Consider the following 5,725-nt stretch of genomic DNA (forward strand, 5'->3'; position numbering starts at 1 on the left):
TTCTGTATCACTGATACATTACAGTATCCCCAAATCCTTCCCCCATATAGAACCGCGCTAACGCATTTGGTCTCATATATCTAAATCAGTTCGAATGGTGGTCTCTTTCCTAATTTCTGCACGAAATATACGAGAGCAGTCTTGGATTTCATAAATAGAAGTTTCTTTGCCCTTATGGCTTATTGCCAGGAACCCTTGTTGATACCCAAATATGGATATGATTTTGTGTTTTCAAGTTTACTGCTACCAATAAAAATAGATTTCTATTTCCTAGCGGCTTTCCCGCAAGCCAATATATAAGTTTTTGTGGCATTTATCTTTAAGTCAAGGCTTTCCATATAATTATTGTATTTATGTAGAGACCGCTGTAGCTCTATTGGTGTTCGGGCCATTATCACAGCGTCATCGGCGTAGAGTAGGGCCGGCATCGGTTGATTTTGTACCTGAGGCAGGTCCTGACACCCTTTAAGCATCACCCGCTCTAAACCATTTGTATACAGGGTAAATAAGAAGGGTGCCAGGACACAGCCCTGCCTAAGCACCCTTTCTACACCGAATGAGGTGGTGTTTTCTCCATTAGGTCCAAACCATACCCTGGCTCTGGCGTTCCAATATAATCCTCTGACCACTTGTACTAGGACTGCTTCGACTCCCGTTGCTTTGAGGATTCTCCATAATTTCTCGTGACATACACAATCGAAAGCTGTGGAGAGATCGACAAAGGCCAGGTATAATCTCCCTTTCTTTGCCCTCGTATATATTTCTGTCAGAATAATTAAATTTAGGCCTTGTTCTATAGTTCCCAGGCCTTCCCTAAAGCCAAATTGCAGGTTAATATTTTATTGTCCTCTGTCCATCCCTGAATATGATTTAGAATAATGCGCCCCATCACCTTCCCCACCGAATCTAGTACAGAAATCGGCCGAAAGCATGTTGGATTGAATCTATCGCCTTTTTTAATTATTGGAACCATTAGTGACTTTGGTCAAAAACCTGTTAGACCGACTTTACAGGCTGCTACAAGTACCTGTTTTATTATGGGGCCCCATAGCTCTAAATTATATTTAAATATGTCTATGGGCGCCCCGTCTGGTCCCAGGGACGTATTGGCCTTACTGGCTTTCACGGCAAGTTGCACTTCGTCCAAAGTAAAATTGATATTAATCGGAAGGACACTTTAGAGGGGCAAGTAATAAGGGACAGTCTTTTTGGTGGCTGACTTCCTTCTTCTTCTTAGAATACATTATGGAACAATGCTCTAACCATTGATCCTCACTAATGCCAATTTCCAGTCTCAGAGTTGTCTCCGATCTCATAAAAGGAGAATTAACCACATGCCAGAATGCAGTACTATCCCTATCTAAGCTTGCCTTATGTAAGTCAGCCCATGCAATCTTTTTTAGTTCTTTCTTTCTTACTTTTAGGGCTTGATTATACATTTTCCTTACTTGAATTATTTCTGCTCTATCTCGTTCCTTCTTATGAAGGTCATTCTTTAAGTTATTATATGCCTTTGTACAATTTCTATCGAACCAACCCACTTTCTGTCTTTTACCCTTTTTTATTTCCTTTTCAATGTATCCCTGATGGAGGATATGATACTTATGTAAGCTCCCAGTATGTCTTCATGCCCTGCAGACTCCTCAAGGCATGTAAGAATATCATCCATACTTTTTTCTACTACTGCTTTAGTTAATTCTGAAGGGTCTACCTGGCCCCATTTTAAAGAATAGCCGTTTATTTTGTTTATTTCTAAATGCTGTAGATTGAGTGTTCTTTCGGGGCGCACTTTCCGCACTTTTTTTTCCACTGATATCACCACACTTTGGGGGAAATGGTCACTTAAACCATTTTTATGGGTTTTAAAACTTTGGACCCTCGCGGCCATCCTATTTGGGATCATTATATAATCAATAATGGTATTCATCCCCCTACCATGAAAGGTCTGCGAAATCTGTGTGGGCGGAGAAGTCATAACATTTGCAAAACTCATATCTAAGAAGAATAATAATTCATAAGGGAATCACCCTGTAGGGTATATGAAAAATTTCGGATACTGCATTCTCTCACATCCATTAGGCCGCAGAATGTTTCATCACTATGTGGACACAAAGCATTATTAAAATCGCCCCCCCCCCCAAAACCAGCAGTAAATCTCCCCTATGATCATTCAAATTTTTCAACATTGCTTCTCTACGTTGTTTTAGCATGTCTATTACATCTTCCCTCTTTGCGTTGTTATAAAAATGTACCAAGATTATTGTCTCCCTCATGTCTGTTTTCATAGTCAGGACTCGATAATTGGGTTCCGAGATGGTCAATGACACTTTGTTTAGCCTTAGCAAATTTGACACATCAATGCACAGACCTCCCTTAGGTCTCCACTTACAGAAGGTAAAGCTGGTGTGTTAAAGGTCTTAGAGCCTTCCATGTGTAATTCTTCTCGAGACCATGTTTCCTGTAGACACAATATGTCAAATTTTTTAACAAAATGTATCCAGACTGGGTACAATAGTTTGGTACGAAGCCCTGCTATGTTCCAGGAAGGACCGCAATACTGTGCGTTGGATCGATGCCTTTCCTTAAAGTTTCATTTTTTGGGGGGATGTGTAAAAATGTCGACCCAGTATGTACTGCAATTTGTGTGAGGGCTGGATCTACTGCAGTCGTTCTGTATTTTGTTCTAGGTGCGCCCCTAAGGCCCTGAGAGTTTGCCCGTCCGAGTAAAGCCCTATTAGTGTTTCTAATGTTTCCCCCGGGAGGCCCATTTATTTCCAGCCTATTTATTGCTAGCCTAGGCTCAGCAGCAGCATTGGTTATTAAGCTGTTCTCTAAAATGGATTGGCTATTTTCCAATTCGTTAGTCCTATCAGACACTTGGTGGTTTTGGGCAAGAGCTGTTACAGGAATATTATGGGGAACATTGGGACATTTATCCAGTCAATCCATCTCCTCTAGGGAGGTCAATGGAGCTTACCGATTGTTCAGGGTGATATCATGCGGGTAATTCGTAATGCCAAAAGTTTTTCCCGCGTCATCCCCCCTGATTATGTATATGGGCCTATAAAAGTAGCCCAAGGGAAGGATGTTTATATCATCCATCTTTAGGGGACCATCCTCTCCATTCCGCAGGAACCTTTCTACTAGTTCCGGGGTTTTAAAAGTTAAAACTATACAGTCCCCGGGAAAGGATTTCTTCTCTTTCCCTACCCATTTTATCCTTCTCGCCATTTTAAATTCCCTAAAAAGTTGTTGAGCTAGGCCTACCTTATTACTTAGCCAGTGTAGCATTTTATTTCTTAGGCTTTCCCCAGTTTCTCTATCATCTGATCGCAGTTTAGGAGCATAGCTAAAATTACTGTGTAAGGGGTACAAGCTGGCGGGAGGTCTAAATACGGGTGTCTATAGGTGCCTCCTTCGTATGTTCCCTGTCCCTTTGTGTATATGGGGCGTTCCGCCCGATATGGTGGTTATCCATTTCTTGGGTCCTTTTGCTTTTTTTCTTGATCACGCTCCACTTATTGTCTTTTCTTTCCTTTGAGTGTGACTTGTATACGCCTGATCTACGTGTTGTGTGATCTGTCCCGGCTTATTTTTCATTATACTTCCTCCCCTTATACTGGCTTTGCCAGGTAATCTCTCATCCTTGTTATTTGATCTTTTTTGGGGGGCTTCTCTATCTACAAGAGCCACTAGAGTTTGCTCTATCACAGTGAATAAATCAGTATCTTTCTGTTTGGCTCTGGTGCTTTTCTCCAGCTGCGATCTTTCTATGGGCTGTTTCGGCCCCGTTTTTTTCCCAGGTACTACTCTTTTAACTGTCTTTACCCTTGTAGTGGTAATTGCAGTTGGGTTTGAGGGGTCTGCTGTCTCTACTATTTCTATAGTTCTAGTATTATTTGGTGGCATTTGTGTATGCTTTTGTGGGGGCTGAATGGGGTAATCCCTGTCCCTATCACCTGATGTGTTCTGTTCTATCGACTCTATTTTACTTAAGGGCCATTGTTACAAAGGGTTCCGACTACCCTTGCAAATGAAAAACCTTTATCCATTTATAAGCCAGTTAGTGATTCTGAAATGTTATCCAGAATCACTAAATGGGTTTAGTACATTTGAGAAAGTTTTTACTAGTCACAACCCAGTGATTTAGTGAATCGCAGTGTTTGTAACCAGCAAAAACTTTGTATATCTGGCCTAGTTGCTCCTGATCCAAAAGCCATTCTAATAAATACATGAGACTGCATTAAGGAATGATCCTTGCTAAGAGTGACCACTTTAAAACTGGATGGTCCACATCTTAGACAATGGAAAAGCTTGGATAAAATAGACAGTAACTAAAACAAGACAAATCTGTCCCTTGTTGGGTAGTTAAAGATAGCCACATATGGAGTGCAGGTGGCGTCTTACCATCCTGGGCCCCGGTGCCACTGCTCCTGATGTACCAATGCTAACTATGCCCCTTCTCCTCGATCTAAGCTCAGTGTTCCCAACAGGGAACAGCTTATACTTCCAACAGCTCTTATTAGGTACATTCTCTAAAATCTAAAGAATTTGAAGTAAACAGAGAATACATTTTAAAATCCTCCGTATCACACAAAAGGCGCTATAGGGTGATGCATCAGCCTTCATTAAAAGCTGCTTACAGAAATGATACCTCAAAGGGCACTCCATTCCCCTTCGCTCAATCTGCTTCCGGTCCCTGGCTGCCAAAAATACACCAAAGGGTGATTTAAATGTGTCACTGCAAAACAATGGAATTACTTCCCTGAAAAACTGTGTGCATAAAGGTCTCTTTTTCAAGTATCGATCTGTACTTTAAACCAGGGATGAGCGACTCCGGCAGAGTTGGCGTAGTTTTGCGCACTCCACATTATGCATGTACCACGGAGTTCCTGCCAAATTCTGGTATCCGCAACATTTTTTCCCGTGTGTCAAAGGTCATCGGGATCGAGAATTGGTGTCCCCTAGCATGTTTTTCGGGCGGTAGGGAGCGGACTTCCTGCTTGAACTGAGCCAAGGGGAAGGTATCGGTACAGGTGGCGCGGCGGTTTATAAACTGGAGGCTGCGGACCAAAGAGGAGACAGGGCTCCTCTTATCTGATTGGTTAGCCACCGAAACAGGAAACCGGAAGTTGCTGTAAAATACTCCGGTGTTCAGCGCGGCTGAATGAGGTCACATACCAAACGGGATCGTTTTCGCAAGTGTGTTAGAATGAGAAAAGCACCCGCGTACTCAGATCAATCAGATAAGAGGAGCCCTGTCTCCTCTTTGGTCCGCAGCCTTCAGTTTATAAACCGCAGCGCCACCTGTACCGATACCTTCCCCTCGGCTCAGTTCAGGCCGGAGGTACCGACGGACAGGTGGGTGGCTATCCCGTTTGGTGTTTTGGTTGCGTATTGGATGTTGGAGGATCGCAGTTTAGATTTCTGACGTTCTTGGTGGACTCCACTGCCCCTTCATCAAATTCAGAGACTCTTTATCCACCTCGAGTTTCTCTTCGATCTAGAGGCATTTGGCTTCTTTCTATCGGTGGTACATTACCACTGACCGCAGCATTTCCACTTTTCTGATGCATGGACCCTCGTTCAGTGCCAGGTGGCAATCCCCTACACCCAGTCCTTCACATCTAGTGGTACTTGCATTAGTACATTTTGGTACATATAACATCCTGAATTGAGATCATTAATCATAGTCGTCTATCAGCCTTGTCGGTTTGCTGAGATC

The sequence above is a fragment of the Lissotriton helveticus genome, chromosome 8 (assembly GCF_964261635.1).
Source record: "Lissotriton helveticus chromosome 8, aLisHel1.1, whole genome shotgun sequence".
Taxonomy (NCBI): domain Eukaryota; kingdom Metazoa; phylum Chordata; class Amphibia; order Caudata; family Salamandridae; genus Lissotriton; species Lissotriton helveticus.